Source organism: Crocuta crocuta, unplaced genomic scaffold (assembly GCF_008692635.1).
Source record: "Crocuta crocuta isolate KB4526 unplaced genomic scaffold, BGI_CrCroc_1.0 scaffold36, whole genome shotgun sequence".
NCBI lineage: Eukaryota > Metazoa > Chordata > Mammalia > Carnivora > Hyaenidae > Crocuta > Crocuta crocuta.
This window is the reverse complement of record NW_027532203.1, coordinates 20814098-20835382: the sequence shown is the minus strand read 5'-3', so window position 1 is coordinate 20835382 and position 21285 is coordinate 20814098. Positions and strand designations below refer to the sequence as shown.

Genomic DNA, 21285 nt, shown 5'->3' with positions numbered 1-21285 from the left:
GTAAGGTTAGAGGGATAGATGAAAGTTTAGGAGAGAAATTCAGGCTTATTATACCATCTTTAGGGTTAGATAAACTTGAATTTGAATTTCTGCTCTTAGTTCTGTGCATGGGATGGCCAACACAACATTCCTTAGCTTTTTAAACCACAGTTGTCAATCTGCCAAAAAGAAAGGACACCCCTTACTTCATAGGCTTTCTGTGAAGCCAACTGAGGTAATTACAGAGATGACACCCATAAAGTGTTTTTTTCTCTGTGTCAGGAACTGTACCTAGATTAATGAATTTAGTCTCCATAACAGTGCTATGAAATAAGTACTAATATTATTCATGTTTTTCAAAGGTGGAAACTGACTTGGCTGAGGTCACATAGCCAGTAAATAGTAGAGACATGATTCAAACCCAGGTGATCCGACAGCAGAGCCTGAGCTCTTACCACAACCTAATCTGCCTTCCCATCTTTGTAAAGTTTTTTTTTGTAATACACATGGATCCTGAAACAGAAGACACAATAAGTGACAGTTATTATTATTTTCCAAACAACTCTTCAAAATGCATACTATTATTCACCTTTATAGCTAAGAAACATATTCTAAATTATATAGTTGGGAAGAAAAATTTCTTACCTGATGTAATTAAGGAAACGCTATATATTTTGTTCACATCTTTCCTTGAGGACTGATGACATTGCAATAACTTCTTTATGTGTCAATTTTTCTCACTATATACTGTGGGCTTCTCAAGGTCAGGGGCTGTGCCTTGAATTCACTTTTTCATTCTATATGAGTGGCTGAATGACAACATATACAGATACTTGGTATATGTGTGATGAATAAATAAATGATCATGGATTATAGAATGAGCTACCCAGTACTGGTTTGAGAGTAACATTTGATTTTTGTGTCTGTCTTGTCTTCTCAGGTTATTCTTATCTCTCAGGTTATTAAACCATGCATGCTAATAAACATGGAGAAAGAACGGAATGTGGACTGAATTGGAACTCATGTGGTTTTACTTGCCTAATAGATGTGTGCATATCTTAGACAGACAAAAGCCATCTGCAATTTCTTATTGGATTCTCAGAATACACTATTGTTTACCTGAAACTAATGTCCCAAAATATGTGGTCAAATAAAATACTGGATATAGTGAGATTTCTAATTTCTTGAATCCATTTGAAATGATTTTACCTACGATGGCATGGATTTCTGAGTTGTAAAAATGTTCTAAATCAATGTGAAGAGGCTGCCTAGGGGTTCTGAAAAGAGGTATTTCTCACATCCTACAAAAATCAAATGTTCAAACTATTGCCTGAAGCCTTATAGAGTGGGGTGCATTATTTCATTTCTCTTAAAAACACTGATGTGTATATAATTTCTACAACTTATATGAATAGTGAATGACTTAGAGGAAAGAGGACGATGCTAGATCCTAAATTCTCTGATTTTACAAAGTTCTTGCATTTGTTCCTGGGATTTATACTTTCTTTTTTCTTTCCTTTTATTTTCTTAATTTTTTTTTTTCATTTTACTTCACTTCTTAGCCAGACACACCAGAACAGCAGCTGCAACTTGAAATAATTATTTTAATTGTTTGCATGCAATAAAGCTGTTAAAAGCAATTTTAATTTTTAGCAGTAAATAGGTTTTATTGCAAAGTTATATAGTTGCTCATAGCTATCCAATGTAATGGGTACTTAGGAGAGTATTTTAGTCTGGACTGTTATGTCTCCTTTATCCACTGTATGCCTAGCCAAGTGTTACAATTTTGCCCACAGGATAACAAAAGAAATGCAAATAGGAGCAATTAAAAGATATGAATAATACTGACACCTCTTTATTATCTTCCAGGTACCATTGGAACTACCCAAGACATTAAACGGTAATGATGCAGTTACAGCTATTTGCCAATCAAAGTGATTCCTGAGGAGGCACAGAGACACTTATTTCCAGGCTTTGAAGGCTATTGACTTCATTATTAGATTTGGAAAATAAAGCAGCCGTCAATAGAATTGTCTACATGGTAACTGATGATACCAGGCTTCTCCAAGGAATCCGTGCACATGGGCTAACTTTTTATGCCAGATAATAGAAACTAAATCTGTTTCCTGTGCCCTTTCATAAGGTCACCTTCTTTTGTTTTCATTTCTTTTTCTTTATTCCTCCAGTCTTTTTCCTTTCTGTCTCTCTTTTTATGAATTCCGTGATATTCTGTGCCTCACTCTGCTCTTCTTTTTTTTTTTTTTAATTTTTTTTTACTGTTTTATTTATTTCTAGGAGAGAGAGAGAGACAGCATGAGCAGGGGAGGGTCAGAGAGAGAGGGAGTCACAGACTCTGAAACAGGCTCCAGGCTCTGAGCTGGCTGTCAGCACAGAGCCTGATGCGGGGCTTGAACCCACAAATCGCAAGACCATGACCCAAGAGAAAGTCGGACGCTTAACCGACTAAGCCACCCAGGCGCCCCCTCACTCTGCTCTTCTTGCTTCTTTTCTCTTTCTATAGTTGAACAACAAAACCCCATTACAGACACACTCCATCTCCTAGCCTCCAAAGGTGGTCCTGCCATAGGATATTTGACCCCACCACATGCTTGTACATGTTTCAGTTATGAAACATAGCTTTCTTTACAGTATAGGTTTCTCTCTCATTTCTCCTCATTCTTTTTTATTTTATTTCATTTAATTTTAATTTTAATTTTAATTTTTTTTACAAATAGTTTATTGTCAAGTTGGTTTCCATATAACACCCAGTGCCCATCTCCCCCCTCCCCACCCACACCCATGAGTCCTANGTCCAGCTCTGAGTTCTCAATTCTATTCCATTGGTCTATGTGTCTATTTTTGTGTCAATACCATACTGTCTTGATGATGACAGCTTTGTAGTAGAGGCTAAAATCTGGGATCGTGATACCTCCCATTTTGGTTTTATTTTTCAGTATTACTTTGGCTATTCAGGGTCTTTTGTGGTTCCATACAAATTTTAGGATAGTTTGTCCTCATTCTTTTTTAAAGTTTATTTATTTATTTTGAGAAAGAGAGAGGTTGTGGGAGGGGGAGAGAGAGAAGGAGAGAGAATCCCAACCATGCTCTGTGCTGTCAGTGGAGAGCCCAACATGGGGTTTGGTCTCACAAACCAAGAAATCATGAACTGAGCCTAAATCAAGAGTCAGATGCTTAACTCACTGAGCCACCCAGACTCGTTATTCTTATGTCTAAATTTAAGTATGATTTCCTGCATCCTTTTGCTCTTCCTAAGTTACTCTATTCTTTTTTTATCCCTTCCTCTATATTGATCATGTTTTCCAAAGTCCAATTCACTTGGAATCTTCCTTGAAAATCCCAAAGGTAAGATACTACATTTGCTTCTTAACCTTCCTCCCCATCCATTTGTCTTATTCCAAACATCTGTATTTCCATCCCTGGAGTAAACAAATGGATGGGTAAGTATTATTTTTAATATTGTTTCTCAATTCCACCTAAAAACAAACAATCCAATATATTGATGCTTAGGATCCTCTGTTGTATTCTGTCTACCTTTGCTTTTCTTCTTTCTGCCCTTTCTCTCTCTGGGTGGAAATACTCTCTCTCTCCAATGAGAGCTCAAGAATGGACCCTTTTCCAACATCTCCCTTCCAGTTTATACTCATGTATATACAAATTTCAGTTCTTCATATTTGCAGAGTCTGTGTCTATCTTGATCTTGTTTAGATGCTTAAGACATGTATTTTTTAAATTTTCTGAAATAAATGACTAAAGAAAAAGTTTATCCTTTCATATAGACACTAGCCTCCTTGTGAGCTGTGTTTATATCTCAAAGTTCTTTTGTCTCCCACATATATCCTGAACTCAAACAAATGCATGGTTATATAAGTAGTAGCTTATTTATGGATAATTATAAATCTCTTCTTCTGCCCATATTCATACTAACCCATATCAAAAATAAAACAAAAAATAGACAACACTAGAGTTACATTCAGCTGTCCTGAATTCCAGACACAGCTTTCTAGCTTACTAGTTTACTCCTCAAAACCTCAGCTTAGTTAGCATAAATAATATTTCTCCTAACTGATTCTAGAGTTTCCTTATTCTAGCTATAATATCCATCATTTTCTGTTCATGGCAATATCAATAGACCTGTATTTGTTTTCATGACAAAGTCACAACAGAGGGCCTAAACTGACATTTTCCAAAGAAGACATACAGATGGCCAACAGACACATGAAAAGATGCCCAACATTATTAATCACCAGGGAAATGCAAATAAAAACCACACTGAGATATTATCTTACACTTGTCAGAATGGCAAAAAAAAAAAAAAAGAAAGAAAGAAAGAAAGAAAAAGAAAAGAAAAAAGAAATAACGTGTTGGCAAGAATGTGAAGAAAAAGGAGCCCTGTGCTTTATCAGTAGAAATACAAATTGGTGCAGCCACTGTGGAAAATAATATAGAGGTTCCTAAAAACTAAAAATAGAATTACCATATGATCCATTAATTCTAATACTAGGAGTTTACTCAATGAAAACAAAAACATTCATTTGAAAAATATATGCACTCTTATATTTACTGCAGCACTTTTATAATTGCCTAGATATGGAAATAACTCAAATGTCCATCAATGGATGAATGGATAAAGAAGATATGGTGTGTGTGTGTGTGTGTGTGTGTGTGTGTGTGTGTGTGTAGTGGAATATTACACAGCCATATATAAGAATGAGATCTTGTCATTTGCAACAACATGGCTGTACCTGGAAGTTATAATGTTAAGTGAAATAAGTCAGAGAAGACAAATGTCACATGGTTTCACTCATATGTGGAATTTAAGAAAGAAAACAAACAGAAAAACAAGAGACAAACAAAAAACCACACTCTTGATTATGGAGAACAAATTGGTGATTGCCAGAGGGGAGATGGGAGGGTGATAGGTGAAGTAAAAAAAATTCTCAACAGTCAGTAAACACATTTTTGTTGCATATCATTTATGTACCTGATACTGTTCTATAGACTGAAAACAGTGCGGTGACCAAGACAGATAAAAATGCCTGCCTTTGAGAAAGTGATATTTTAAATAGGGGAGATTTATAATAAAAACTTTGGTTTTTAAGCAATAATATTTATTTAATTCTGATATTGTTAAGTGTTAGAATATAAAATGGGGTAAAAGGTACAGAGTTGCAGGCGAGAACTTCATCAAAGGTCAAGGGGAGACCTGAGCTGAGCTGAGTGATGAGAAGCTGATTCATTTAAATTAACTCAAGCATATTAGGCATTATCTGGGTGAACACTGTATCTGGGATTTGTACCTACTTTTGTTTTGTGATTATAATGCCGATCAGACCAAGTATACTACTTGACTTGACCTGTCTTAGGAGTAAAGAGCAAATGAATAGTTGTTGGGTTTTGTTTGGAAGAAAGTCCAAAAGTGCACCAATATGAAGATAAGTAATTGGAAGACAGGAGCGTAATAGGAAATATAGGAAAAATGAGTTATCACACAGTATAACTGTAAAGGCAGTCAGAGTGAAAAGATTCCATATGACAACAATCAGCCCATATGCACAGAGTAGGTGAAGATTTAGTGTCAGCGAAATACCATCTATTTCATTAAATTAATGTCCTTAAAATGAATTTCATTGATTTGTGGGATATGTGGGTTGTTTTTGTTTTTTTGCAATTGATTTGTAAATTTGATTTTGGCTATTATAAGTTCAGGTAAAAGAACACTGCAATTCATTCTAATGCACATTTAGTTTTATAATAAAAAAGTAATGTCGGGACACCTAAGTAACTCAGTTGGTTAAGTGTCTAATTCTTGATTTCAGCTCAGGTCATGATCCCAGGGTCATGGGATTGAGCCCTCATAGGGCTCTGCACTGAGCGTGGATGATAATTATTTTTCTTAAAAATAATTTAATACCCTAATAAATTTTGAAAAAAACACTGACTTTGAAGCAAGACCAGTGTGGATTTTATCTTGGTATTACTTTTTACCAGATGTGACAACTTGCCAGTGCTTTTAACAACTCTGAGCCTCTGAGTTTTTATCTACAAGTTAGGAAAAATTTTAATCTCATTAGACAGCTGTGGGGTTTATAGAATCATTTATTTAATGATGTCTCCATATTTTCATGTCTCATCCAGAACCTTTCCTGAGCTCAGTAGCCATCATATAATCTTCACTGCAATGGCGATATCCACTTAAGTTTCTCAAAGGCATGTCCAACTCGATTTATTAAAAACTTATTATCTCATTATCCCAAAATTCCTCTTAGTGTTTCCTAACTTAGTCAAAGATACCATCAACAGATGTCATCAATTAAAACTTCATAATTGACTTTCATTTTTCCTGTTGTTCATGTAAAACATGCCTAGGTCTTTCTATTTTATGTAATAACTTTTGAATCAAACCACTCTATATTCAACTGTGACAACTTTAGTTCAAGTCTCAGCCACCTTTCTTGGATTATTGGTGGAGCTCTGATATCAAACAGCTAGTCCTTCTCTCCAATCCATTCTCCATGATAAAGGAAGATTGTTTTTTAAAAAGATAAATTTGATCACATCTGTTCATCAACCTGAGGCTATTGCCTTCAGAATAGCTCAATTTGTTACTATGGCTTATAAATTCTTTCATGTTCTAGTGTCTGTTTACACTTCCCAGTTTATCAGCCTATGTCTTGGCCATTTTTTCAGCCATCTTCAACTATTTATAACAGTGGTAATTTTTCAGGTATGTTATTCTTTCTTTTACCTTTTGTATATAATCTTCTGATTCTTGGAATATTCATACTTACTCCCTATTCTCCTTGATGTTTGCTTGCCTGTTGTGTTTCAACCTGCTCTGGCTTGAAAAGACCATCCTAACCCCAAACACTCTGTTCTTTGTATGATATACCAATTACCCCATCATGTTTATTTTTACTTTGTTAAAGTTTATTTATTTTGAGAGAGAGAAAGAGAGAGAGAGAGGGAGAGGGAGAGAGAGCACGAGCTAGGGAGGGGCAGAGAGAGAGGGACAGAGAATCCTAAGCAAGCTCCACCCTGACAGTGCCTTGGGGCTTGAACCCTTGAACCCATTTGAACCATGACCTGAGCTGAAATCAAGAGTCAGACGCTTAACCGACTGAGCAACCCAGCCATCCCTCATCACGTTTAATTCACTGCTTAGTATTATTTTTAAAGAAATATTATTATTATTATTAATATTACCTTTTAAGAAATTTTACTGTGATCTATTTGCAAGAGAATGTCATTCATAGTCATATTTTCTATGCCTTTTACAATTTTTGTTGAATGAATACTTAGTACAAATCAAGTGCTAACTGAATATTTGATGATGTTTTTATAGGATGCTTATTCTAACTGCATTTATTTATTTGTTTGTTTGTTTTATTTATTTCTGAGAGAGAGAGAGAGAGAGATTGACAGCGTGAGCATGGGAGGGTCAGAGAAAGAGGGAGTCACAGAATCTGAAGTAGGCTCCAGGTTCTGAGCTAGCTGAGAGCCCGACGCGGGGCTAGAACCCAGGAACCGTGAGATCATGACCTGAGCCGAAGTCAGATACTTAACTGACTGAACCACCCAGGTGCCCCTAACTGCACACATTTAAAATGTTTTTTCTATTTTTTTCTCTTTTTACCTCTTTTGTATTTTATCCTTGTGGAAAGAAGTTACCTTTTATATTTCTTGAATATCCTATGATTTCTGGGATAGCTTGAAACTCACAGTAGGTGCTTAAAATACTTACTATTAAACTGAGCAATCAAATTAATTACAATGACAGTGAATTTATAGGTATATCCATCAAAATGATTATTTGAAGCTGTTCAGACAAAGGCACTGGTTGAGTAAATATTTAATCATTTGATTAAGTATTTTTATACCATTTACTTCTTATGATTTGAGAGAGATGGATTCTTTTAGTGGAAAGACCGTGACTCTGGAAATTGTTTAATCAGTCACCAGAATGTTGTTCAATTAGCCAAACACCATTTCAGATACTTCTGATTAACAATGTCCAGAAAAAAAAAAAAACAACCCACATCTCTTGAATATTACTTTTCCCTCCAGTTTTTGCTTGTCTGCTTTATAAAAAAGATTGGAAATGGGAAGTCATAATAAAGTCTCTTTATATGTACTTTTAGTGATAGTTCTAGTCAGAGAAATAAAAATATAATAATAACTTTAAAGGTTTCCATATATTAATTGTGGAGTTTTGCCCTTGTCATGACTCATGACCTTGTTTTAGATATATCTGAGAAGGGAAATGGAGAACAGGGAAACGAGATGATTCTTTTGACAGATAAACCTAAGTGATGATAGCTAATTATGATTAACATCTGGGAATCACACTGTATTAAAAAGCTGGAGAAGGGAGAATTGTCAGCATTTCAATTTCTTCTTCATGTCATTCTCTGTATATAAGCCCATTTTGAAAGGAAACCTAAAAGAATAATTCTCGGAGGATTCTGTATCATTTAGAATAATAAATGCAAAGACATATAATCTATAATGCTTTATCATGTGGTTACCCAAGACAAAGTAGAGAGTATAATTAGATATATAATCATAAAAAAATGAGGAGGTAGTTAAAAATATTTCTCCCTTCGAAAAATAATAAAAGAATACTTTTCAGATGGTTTAAACTTTCAAAGAATGCATCATGCAAAACACTGAAAATATTCCAAGCAAACGATAAAAAGGAAGAATTTTCAATTTATTTTACAACTCTGAAGTAAACATCAGACAATAAGAATATGGAAATGAAGATTTAGATTCCAATGCATCTGTGGGTGTCAGAGTCCCCAGCATTTCCCCAGTTTAAGGCATATGAGTCTAATATGACACGGTTCTTTTATGTCTTGATTTCTGAAAGCTCTTCTCAAAGAGAAGTATCAGGGATGTTTCTAACCCTTTCTCTAACAACGGTACTATTCTTAGAATTAGGGTTTGAGTTTTTCATTTATGAAGGTTTTTAGTCATTAAGTGCAGAAACTGTCTAGATTTGTTTTTAATTTACAGATTCGGTTAAAATATTAATAAATAATACTATATGAAATAGAAAGAACATTGATATCTAAGCAAAGGTAAGCAATTGTTATGTCCAAAGGGGAAGAAGATGAATGTTCATTAGCATCAGAAATGTCTCTGAGACTGTTATAAACATATTAATTACCTTCTTTAATTTTCCTAACCTTATACAACAAAGACTATTAATCTTATTGTATAAATGAAAAAACAAGCTAATGGAGGTTAAGTTACTTGCCTAACTTCCCCCAGCCTGTAAGAAATAGACCTATAATTCAAAGGTGAGTAACTTTTGGCTTCATAGCCCAGGCTTATACTGTGCCAAGTGGTTTATTTAAGTATTATAGAAAATTTAGATTTTAGAGACTAGAAAGGAAAGTGCATGTTTTCAGAATATGACACTCACCAACATTAACAAAGGATCAATCTTCGTTCTTTTTCCCATCGTATTTAGGCTAATAAACCTAATGAGTTTTAAAAAACTTCCATCTTGAAATAATTTGGGAATTACAGCAAAATTATAAAGATAGTGCAAAGATTTTCTTTATATGGCTCACCCATTTGCCCCTAATATTAACTACTTGCATATCATGGTTCATTTGTTTACTTATTTACTTTAAAATTTTTCTAATGTTTATTCATTTTTGAGAGAGGCACAGCATGAGCGATGGAAGAGCAGAGAGAGGCAGACAGACAGACAGACAGACAGACAGAATCTGAAGCAAGCTCCAGGGTCTGAGCTGTCAGCACAGAACCCGATGTGGGGCTCAAACCCATGAACTGTGGGATCATGACCTAAGCCCAAGTCTGATGCTTAAAAGATGAGCCACCCCAGCTCCATGGTTCATTTGTTAAAATTAAGAAACTAATGAGAGAGAGAGAGAGGCATTACCAATATCAGGAATGATGCAATAGCATTGTAGACCCCACAAAGTTAATACTTAATGGTGAAAGAATGCATGTTTCCCTCACAGGACGCAAGATCGACACATAAAAATCAACTTAATTCTATATACTAGCAATGAGCTAGTGGAGACCAAAATAAAAGAAAACAACAAAAAAGTGCCATTTACAATAACACCACAACAAATTTAAAACTTAGATACAAATGTAAACAGGTGTAAAATCTGTATGCTGAAAACTCAAAAAAATATTGAAATCAAAGAAAATTTTTGCAAATAACATATTCAGCTAAGGACCACTATTTAAAAGAAAAACTCTTGGACACCAACCGCCTCCACCATGCCGCCTAAGTTCGACCCCAACGAGATCAAAGTCGTATACCTGAGGTGCACCGGCGGCGAAGTCGGTGCCACATCTGCCCTGGCCCCGAAGATCGTCCCGCTGGGTCTGTCTCCGAAAAAGTTTGGTGATGACATCGCCAAGGCAACCGGTGATTGGAAGGGTCTGAGGATTACAGTGAAACTGACCATTCAGAACAGACAGGCCCAGATTGAAGTGGTACCATCTGCCTCCGCCCTGATTATCAAAGCCCTCAAGGAACCGCCGAGAGACAGAAAGAAGCAGAAAAACATTAAGCACAGTGGAAATATCACTTTTGATGAGATTGTCAACATTGCCCGACAGATGCGGCACCGATCATTAGCCAGAGAACTCTCTGGGACCATTAAAGAGATTCTGGGGACCGCCCAGTCTGTAGGCTGCAATGTTGATGGCCGCCACCCTCATGACATCATAGATGACATCAATAGTGGTGCAGTGGAATGCCCGGCTAGTTAAGAACTACAAAGGAAAATTTTTAATAAAGGATCATTTGACAACCAAAAAAAAAAAAAAAAGAAAAACTCTTAAACTTCAATAATAAAAAATAGTCTTAATCAATAGGCAAAATATTTGAATAGACACTTTACAAAAAGGGATATATACATGCAAATAAGCACCAGAATATATATTCAGACTCAGTCATTATAAAAATGAAAATTAAAACATTAATGAAATGCCATTATACACCCATTAGAATGAATTAAAAAATAAATAATACAAAAGTTAGTGACGTTCCAGATCAGCTGGAACTCATACGTTGCTAATGGGAAAGCAAAATGGTATAGTCACTTTGGAAAAGTTTGGCAGTTTCTTACAAAGTATTACCTACAACTTAAGCAATATGGCCTAACAATACAGCTTATATTTAACAAAGTTAAATGAAATCTTCACACAAAAATCTCTATGTAAATATATTAGACCTTTATTCATAATTGTATCCAACAAGAAAGAACCCAAATTTGCCTCACCTGCAGAACTGGGTGGTTGGTACATTATTCAATGGAATACTATTCAGTAATAAAACGGATCAAACTACAGATATATGCAACAGCACGGATGAATTTTAAATGCATAAGTTAAGTGAGAGAAGCCAGAATAAAAAGAATGTACACTATATTAATCCATTTATATAATATTAAGAAAAAGGCACAAACTTAAAGAGACAAAAAGCAGATCAGTGGTTTCCAGGGATTGGATAGGGTGGGAATGACGGGAGCAGAGACTTTCACTAAAAAGTGACCCAGGTGAACTTTTTTGTAGAACTATTCTGTCTTAATTTTGATATGTTTATATGACCAAATATACTTATCAAAACTTTCAGAACTATACACTAAAAAGGGTAAGCTTTATTTATGCTAATATATTTTAATAAAAAATGAGAAATGAAACATTTTGGATTTTCATGAAAAATTATTGAACTTATTTTGTAGATTCTTCTCCTAAAACTAAATGGACATTTGTTTACTTATCCCTCCTGTCAGTGAATATTTGTTTCTGAAAAAACATACTGAACAATCAATCAATCAAAAAGGAGGGGAGAGAAGACAAAACAAAAGACAGGAAGAGAAACTGACAGCCACATTCTTAAAAGCATTACAAGTAACAGCAAACTGTGTTGTCCAATCTTTCTTTTTTCTTTCCCTTTGTTTCCCATGAGGAAAAAGACTGCCACAATATCCAAGTCTTTCAGAAATCTAATCAATTCAATATTTTTCCAAACACAAAATTTAATTGGAAAAGCAAATTATTTTGTATTATAAAGAAGATTATTTTGAAAACCATTTATATACTAATTAGAACTCTAATTAGTTTTCTATAATGAGAAATATGTGATGAAAATTTTATTTCTCCAGAGAATGTCTGGGAATATTAGTAAGAAGTTAGTTTAGAAGGAACAACCAATTAAGACTCTTACTTTGGATAGAAAAATAGTAAAAAGCATTTTACCTAGCTAGCTCTTTAGTAGTAAAACTAAAAACAGATCACTATGAAGTAATTAGAAATGAGAATACTGTAATAATCTTCATTTGGTTGTGACCTAGCACAAAAATCAGGCTGATGTATTTTTTCTACTGGATCAGATCTATTTCCCTTTATATATTTATCTGGAAACACCACCTCAAATACACACACACTTTTTTTTTTTTTTACATACTAATTGCCTCCCTAGGTTCTCATCTACCTCTGATCTATTTGCAGCCTACAGATAAATTTATATTCCTAAAGCACACCCTCCATCATGTACATTCTCCCCTAACTACTTCAAGATGTGCTGCATCTTCCTTTACCTCTCAAAGAGACACTACACATCATGATTTGGCTTGACAGCAGTCTTGCTTACCCACCTTTTGAACTTCAACTCCATAATATTAAAAAAAAAAGTATCCATTCTCTCTTTTAACTACACTTCTCTATTTACTTTACAACTTAGGTAACAGTGTTTTCCCTGTCCTCTCCCATATCTGACAAAACAGAAAAAAGAAAAAAAATTGAAAAAAAGGGAAAATGAAGAGACTCAGAGAAATCTGGGTTATCATTAATCACACCAACATATGTTATGATGGAAATACCAGATGAGAGGAGAGAAATAAGGGAGTAGAAAAACATGTGAAGAAATAACGTCCGAACATCTCCCAAATTTAATGAAAACGTTAATCTACATGGTCAAGAAGCTCAACAAACTCTAAGTAAGATAAACACAAACAGATACATACCCACACAAATATTAATCACAATGTTGAAAGTCAAAAATAAAGAGAAAATCTTGAAAGCATTAAAAGAAAAATGATTCGTTATATACAGGGAACCCCATTAAGATTAACAGTTGACATCTCAGTAGACAGTGAAGGTCAGAAGGCAGTGGGACTACATATTCAGAGTGCTTAAAAAACTCTCAGCCAAGAATCTTAAACCAGCAAAATTTTCAAAAATAAGTAGAAATAAATATATTCCTAAATTACAAAACAAACAAAATATAAAATTCATTGTTAGCAGACTTACAAGAAATGCAAAAGGAAATTCTTCAGTCTGAAAGCAAGTGATGCCAGACAGTAATTTAAAGCCACACAAGAAAATAGAGTGCCATTAAAGTAAATATGAAGGTGATTACAAAAGACAATATAATTACATATTTCTTCTTTTTACTTCTCCTGATTTCAAAAATAGGTTGCATGAAATGATATGTAGCATATGACTGCATTAATGATTTTATATTTGACAATAACAACACAAGTGAAGTGGTTGGGAAAAAGGTATATGGGAATAAGGAAATGACAACGGATGGTAGCATATATGCATAAGATAAATGAAAAGAACCAGGAAGGGTGCCTTCATTTACTCTCTCAAAATCATTAAAAGTGATAATTATTATCTTAGTCAGTCTGAGCTGCTATAACAATTACCTTAGACTGAGTGGCTTAAATGACAAGTATTTGGGGCTCCTGGGTGGCTTAGTCGGTTAAGCGTCCGACTTTCGCTTGGGTCATGATCTCGCGGTTCATGGGTTCGAGCCCCGCGTCGGGCTCTGTGCTGACTGCCAGCTCAGAGCCTGGAGCCTGTTTCAGTCTGTGACTCCCTCTCTCTCTGACCCTACCCTGCTCATGCTGTCTCTCTCTCTCTCCTAGAAATAAATAAAACATTTAAAAAAAAAAAAAAAAGACAAGTATTTATTACTCACAGTTCTGTAGACTAAGAAGTTCAAGATCAAAGTGCTGGTAGAGCTGGTGTTTGGTAAGATCTTGTTTCCTGGTTTGCATATGGCCATCTTCTTTTTGTGTACTCATATGGCAGGAAACAGAAAGGAAGCAAACTCTTTTGTGTCTCCTTATGATACTAATCCTATCATTAGTACTCCACCCTCATGACTAATTACTGAAGGCCTCATTACTGAAGGAAATGAGGATTGGGGATTAAGATTTCAACATATGAGTTCTGGGAAGACACAACATTTAGCCCATGGCAAGTAGAGAAAGTAATAATTATAACAATATGTTGCTGTTTTAAATCATACATTTATATATATACATATACACATTATATATATATACAGTCTATAGTTTATCAAATAATATATAATATATTTTGGTATCTATTTAATATAATATAGTACTAAATAGTACCAAAAGGGAGAAGAGGGAACAGGCTATATGAAATTAACATTCCTTATTTTATGGGAACTAATTCAGGATAGATCTGAAGTAGACTTTGATTAGGTAAGATATACTGCAAACCATAGAACAACTATCAGAGAAAATAAAAACTTAGGGAAATAATTTTTATTTTTTTAAAATGTTTATTTATTTATGAGAAAGAAAAAGACAGAGTGTGAGAAGGGGAGGGGAGTGTAGAGAGAGGGAGTAACAGAAACTGAAGCAGGTTCCAGACTCTGAGTTGTCAGCACAGAGCCTGATGCAGGGCTCAAACTCATGAACTGCAAGATCATGACCTGAGCCGAAAGTTGGACAACCAACTGAGCCACCCAGGTTCCCAGAGAAAATAATTAAGAAAAAAAAAATTGCAAGAATTAAAATGTTACATTAGAAAATATTCACTTAATAAAAAAGAAGGCAATAGAAGATAATGAAACAAATTGTCATGAGGCATGCGGAAAACAATAATCAACAAAAGCTCTTAGGTATATATCCAACCCTATCAATGATATTGAATATTAATAAATTAAACAATGTAATTAGAAGGCAAAGCTAGTCAGATTGTGTAAGTGCACACATTAAAATAAAGATTCAACCATATGCTGTCTGTAATAGATATATTTTATATTAAAAATTCAAATAGATGGTAGGCAAAAGCATGGCAAAAGGTATACCATGTATCAGGAAGAAACAACAATAATAAGAATATATACACTGAAAAAAAGCTTCAGAATACATGAAGAAAATCTTGATATAACTGAAGGGTGAAACAGACAATTCAACAATAGATACTTTCACTCTTGTCTCTCAATAATGGAAAGAACAACTAGACAGAAGATCAACAAGGAAATATTAGACTTAAGTGATACCATAAAACAACTAGACCTAGCAGACATCTACAAAACACTCCATCCAGGCAGCAGCAGAATATATACTCTTCTCAAGGACACATGGACCTTCTCCAGGATAGACTATATGTTAGGCCATAAAACAATCAACAATACATTTTGAAGAACTGATGTATAATCAGCTGGAAAGATGGCTGAGTAGGAGAACACTAAGCTCACCTCTAACCATGAATACAACTAGATAACACACATATCAGTATGAATAAAACAGCTAAAGGTAGGAAAGAGGTAACATCCAAGAAGGTACAGAAGATGCGGTCTGGGAGAGAAACATACTATGGCTATCATCAGTGGGGAGAGAACTGATGGTTAAGGGAAGGGTGAAAAACAGACTTTCACACCAGGAAGCCCATGAACAGGGAGGATGAATCTGTAATATTTACCTTTGAAAGTGAGAGAGGTAGGATTTCATGAGTTCTTAAAATCAGCAGGACTTAAAGCCTGGAATTTTAAAAATTGGTGGGCTCAGCTCTGAATGGGCCTAGAAAGCATTAAAAAGCAGAGATCCCGACCTTAAAGATACAGCATGACAAATAGTAGGTCACTTTAACCCCCCACTTGTTCAATGAACAGATCATCTAACCAGAAAATCCACAAGGAAGTAGTGGGTTTGAATGACACACTAGACCAGATGAATTTAACAGACATATTCAGAACATTCCATCCTAAAACAGCAGAATGTACATTCTTTTCAAATGCACACAGAACATTATCTAGAATAAATCACATATGAGACCACAAAACAAGCCTCAACAAATTAAAAAATACTGAAATGATACCATGCATCTTTTCTGACCATAACATTATGAAACAAGAAATCAACCAGAAGATAAAATCTGGAAAGAGCACAAATATATGTAGGTTAAATAAAATGCTATTAAACAATGAGTGGGTCAACCAAGGAATCAAAGAAGAAAAAGAAAATTACTTGAAGACAGGTAAAAATGAAAACGTAATTGTCCAAAATCTTTGGGATACAGCAAAAATGCATCAAAAGTTCAGCAAAAGACCTAAAAGAGAAGTTTATAGCAACACAGGCTTACCTCAAGAAGCAAGAAAAATCTCAAATAAACAATCTAACCTTACCCCTAAAAGTAACTAGAAAAAGAAGAATAAACAAAACCTAACCTAGCAAAAGGAAGGAAATGATAAAGATTAGAGCAAAAATAAATGATATAGAAACTAAAAATACAACAGAACAGATCAAGGAAACCAGAAGCTAGTTCTTTGAAAAGATTAACAAAATTGATAAAACTCTAGCAAGATTCATTAAAAAAGAGAGGAGACCAAAATAAACAAAATTACTAATAAATGGGGACAAATAAACAACACTGCAGCAATACAAACAATTGTAACAGAATATTATGACAACCCATATGACAACAGATTGGGCAATGCAGAAGAAATGGATCAATTCCTAGAAACATAACCGATCAAAACTGTAGTAGGAAGAAATGAAAAATTTAAATAGACTGATTACTAGCAAGGACATTGAATCAGTAATCAAAAGTCCAGGACCAGAGAATTCTACAGGTGAATTCTACCAAACATTTATTGAAGAATTAATACCCATTCTTCTTAAACTATTCCAAGAGGAAGGAAAACCTCTAAATTCATCATATGAGGCTAAAAGCACCCTGTTACCAAAACCAGATAAAGGTACCACACACACACAAAAAATTGTAAGCCAATATTTCTCATGAACATAGATATAAAAATGCTCAACAACTGTGGATTTGGTAAACCAAATCCCACAATATGTTTTAAAAATTCATACACCACTATCAAGTGGGATTTATTCCAGGGATGCAAAGGTAATTTAATATTTACCAAAAAAATCAATGTGATATGTCAGATCAGTAACATAAAGGATACAAAAAAGTATATGAATAGAAGAGGGAACACTTCCAAACTTATTCTCTGGAGTCAGAATTACTGATATCAAAGCCAGACAAAAAGGGGAAAGAACAATTTTTTCAACAACAGTGCTAAGACTGGCTGTATACAAAAGAATAACATTTGACTTCCACCTCATACCATGCACAAAAATGAACTAAAAAATGGATCATAAACTTGTATGTAAGAGATAAGACAGTAAAACTCTCACAAGAAAATATAGGCATAAACCTGTATTACCTGAGTTAGTCATGATATCTTAGACACAATACCAAAAATACAAGTGACAAAAGAAAATTAGATAAATTGTACTGCATCATAGTTTAAAACTTTTTCCCCCATAAATGATGCCATAAGTAAACTGAGAAGACATTGCATAGAATGGGAGAAGATACCAGAATATCATTTATCTGATAATAGTCTTGTGTTCAGAAGATTTAAGGAACACATATGACTCTTATACAAAAATACAAATAACCCAGTTTAAAAATGGACAAAGTATTTGAATAGATATTCCTCCAAAGAAGATATACAAATGGCCAATAAACACATGAAAAACTGTTCAACATCATTAGTCATAGGAAAATTCTATCAAAACCAGAATGAGATATCACTTCACAACCACTAGGGTGGCTACAGTAAAAGATTATCAAGTGTTGGCAAAGATCTGGAGAAATTGTAACTTCATACACTGCTCAGCGGAATGCAAAATGGTATAGCCACTTGGGAAAACAGTTTGGCAGCTCTTCAANTATATATATATATATATATATATACACACACACACACACACAGACACTCAAAAATTTGTACACAAATATTCATAGAAGCATTTTTCATAGTAGCCAAAACATTAAAAACAACCCAAATGCCCATCAACTGATGAATGGATTAAAAATGTGACACATCCATACAAATGAATAGTATTCAGCCATAAAAGGAATAATACTAATATAGGCAACAACCTGGACTATCTACGCTAAGTGAAAGTAACAGATACACAGAAACAGAACGATTGGGAAAGAGAAGTAGAGAGGGAGACAATGAGGAGTGACTGTAAATACACACAGGTTTTCTTTTGGGTAAAACAAAAATGCTCTAAAATTGTATTGTGGTAATGGTTCAAAAGCAATGAATGTACATTATTAAGTGGGTGAATTGTGGGCTGAATTATTGACCTCAATAACACTTCTAAAAACATAATTCACAACATGCTAAATTTCTGCTTAAAAATTTCTGATAACTTTTCATTTTACTTGAAGTAAAATCACAATGGTTATATTCATCACTAGGCCCTTCTGTAATATGATTCCATGTTAACCTCTCTTTTATGATCTGCCTACTATTCTTTCTCTTTGCTACCTCAGTGCTTTGCAGGTCTTCAAACATGCCAGCCAACTCTTGTTTCAGGGACAGTATGTTTGCTATTTTTCTCACTTGGGATATTTTTTTCCCTATATACTATATGGATTGTTCCCTCATCTTGTGCTTTTTGCTCATCAAAGTCTTCATGAGACAACTGTGCTTTAGGAAACTCCTTTGACTAAGGCACTACTATCCCTTTCCCATGTCACTTGCCATTGTTTTGCCTCCTTTCTTTGTTTTGTGTACTACCATCTATTTGCACTAAAATGTAAATTCCAAAAGGCATGACATCATTTGATTTTTCACCATGGTTTACCTAGTACCTAGAACTCTAGACTCTACATTATATGGTAGGCATGAAACAAATATATTTGTTCAATGTATTACTTATACTATGTGGCTAATATCTTTAATTTTCTACCACAACCAGGAAATGTAGTGACCTTGTAGAGCTTAAAGTTCTTGCATAAAAATAAAAGCATTTTACTTAAAAAAATTTTTTTTTCATGTTTTTTATTTATTTCTGAGAGAGAAAGAGACAGCATGAGCAGGGAGGGTCAGATAGAGAGGGAGATACTAAATCTGAAGCAGGCTCCAGGCTCTGAGCTAGCTGTCAGCACAGAGCCTGACATGGGGCTTGAACCCACAAACCATCAGATCATGACCTGAGCTGAAGTTGGATGCTTAGCTGACTGAGCCACCCAGGCACCCCAGCATTTTACTTTTTGAAATGAAAAATATGTGTTAAAAGTCACACAACATTATTTTCTCAGTTGATGTTACAGCATGAATATCTGATAAGTCATATCAAACACATAGGACAAGATCCAACTAATTGACTTTTGCTGCAAACACAAATTATAATTTGTTCTTATATCACAGTTCTGACAACATCAGTTAATCTTTGGGTACTATTCCCTGAAATATCTTTGTCTTTACCGCTCCAGGTTGAAGAGAATTAATCGGTTTGTGCCAGACAACAGCAACTTCTGCCAGTGCCTGCAGGGGCTACCAATCAAAAGATAGAAGGGGTGAGGAGAACAGCTCATTCTTTCACAGTCACCAGGGTAACCAGAGGCATAGTGGCTGGCCTTGTTGACATTTCAGGCAATGATGTTCAGGATTAACTTCTGTTTTCATTATGAAGACAGAGCAGAAAGTGTGACTCAAAAGCCATGAATTGATTATTGCCCAGGTGTGACAGTGTTACTGCCTTAAAACAAATGATGAAAGATGAAATCTGAGGGGGTGCTGGAAGGTCACCCAATGCATAAAATATGTTCCCCACTGTCCTGACATGATGTGTGTACCTATCAACAACAGTGGTTCAGTCTTTTGATTTAAGGAGTTTTGTTCTTAGCAGTCCTCTGCCAAAGAGAAGACTCAAAGATGCTATGCATAAAAACACATCATTTGCCATTAACAGTATTTTAACATTTAACATAAAACATAAAACCATTACCTAATTTGTAATTCTTTTGCCTGCAAATATAAGAAACTGACTTTAGCTTTTTAAGAAGAAAGTAGTAACATGGGCTAGAAGGAACTAAAATCAGATTAGAAATATCATTACTCATATTTTCTTGCCTTTACAGAGAGTTTCATTCTATTTCCCTCTCTCTCCCCAATCCATTTCTTGCCTGCTTCTCTAATCTATAGGGTAGGTTAAAAGTGCATTCCCTGCAGCTTCCAAATGCACATTTCATACCTCCAGCTAAAGAAAATGAGGATTTTTGTCCCTCTCACTCCCAATTCCAAAATTCTTACAGAGATAATGTGTTTGTCTACTGTTCTGTGAGGGGCCCATAACCTGATGAGCTACGATTTACTAAGAATCAAGGTCACATTATGTCAAATAGCTTCCACAGTGCCCAGGCTGATTAGGGTGGACAACAGGAGAGCCTATGAATTAAACTGACAAAAGACAGATTAGCAGGAGAAAAGATAAATTTAATCACATAGGTTTAAGAGTTCACAAAAATGTGGCTCAAATAGGTGGTTAGAATTTTGGGTTTATATACCATCCTAATAGGGGAATGGGAAGGAGGAGAAAGGGCACTTAAGGAAAAGCAAGTGACTTTTTAGAAAGATAAATGGACACTTAGGAGTATAGATGAGGGAGGTGGTAGTTTTGTGACCATGTCTGTTTAGGTGTGGTATACAGACTTCTCATCACTAGTGATGAGTCAGTCTTCCCTGGTTGTTCCCAGGAAGTGAACTATGACATCTGAGTTTTTAAAAGGAGGCTTTGCTTTTAGGCATGTAAGAGATTTCAGGACCTCAAATGCCTTATGCCCAAAATAATGTTTTTTTAATATTTTTTTAATGTTTTTTTTTATTTATTTCTAGGAGAAAGAGAGAGAGACAGCGTGAGCAGGGGAGGGTCAGAGAGAGAGGGAGTCACAGACTGAAACAGGCTCCAGGCTCTGAGCTGGCAGTCAGCACAGAGCCCGACGCGGGGCTCGAACCCACGAACCGCGAGATCGTGACCTAAGCGAAAGTCGGATGCTTAACCGACTAAGCCACCCAGGCGCCCCTGCCCAAAATAATTTTTATGCCATAGTATCATATTCTGGACCCCTTCAGTATATTAACATGATGTCTCATTAAGAGCAATTAAATTACCCAGTAGGATGTTTAGAGGGTAAGTGACTCTCTGTTAT

The 21285-nt window shown here is 35.0% G+C and overlaps 1 pseudogene; it reads left to right on the top strand.

The window, feature by feature from the left end:
- Positions 1-10250: 10250 nt before the first annotated feature.
- Positions 10251-10810, top strand: LOC144242634 (large ribosomal subunit protein uL11 pseudogene; annotated as a pseudogene).
- Positions 10811-21285: the final 10475 nt, after the last annotated feature.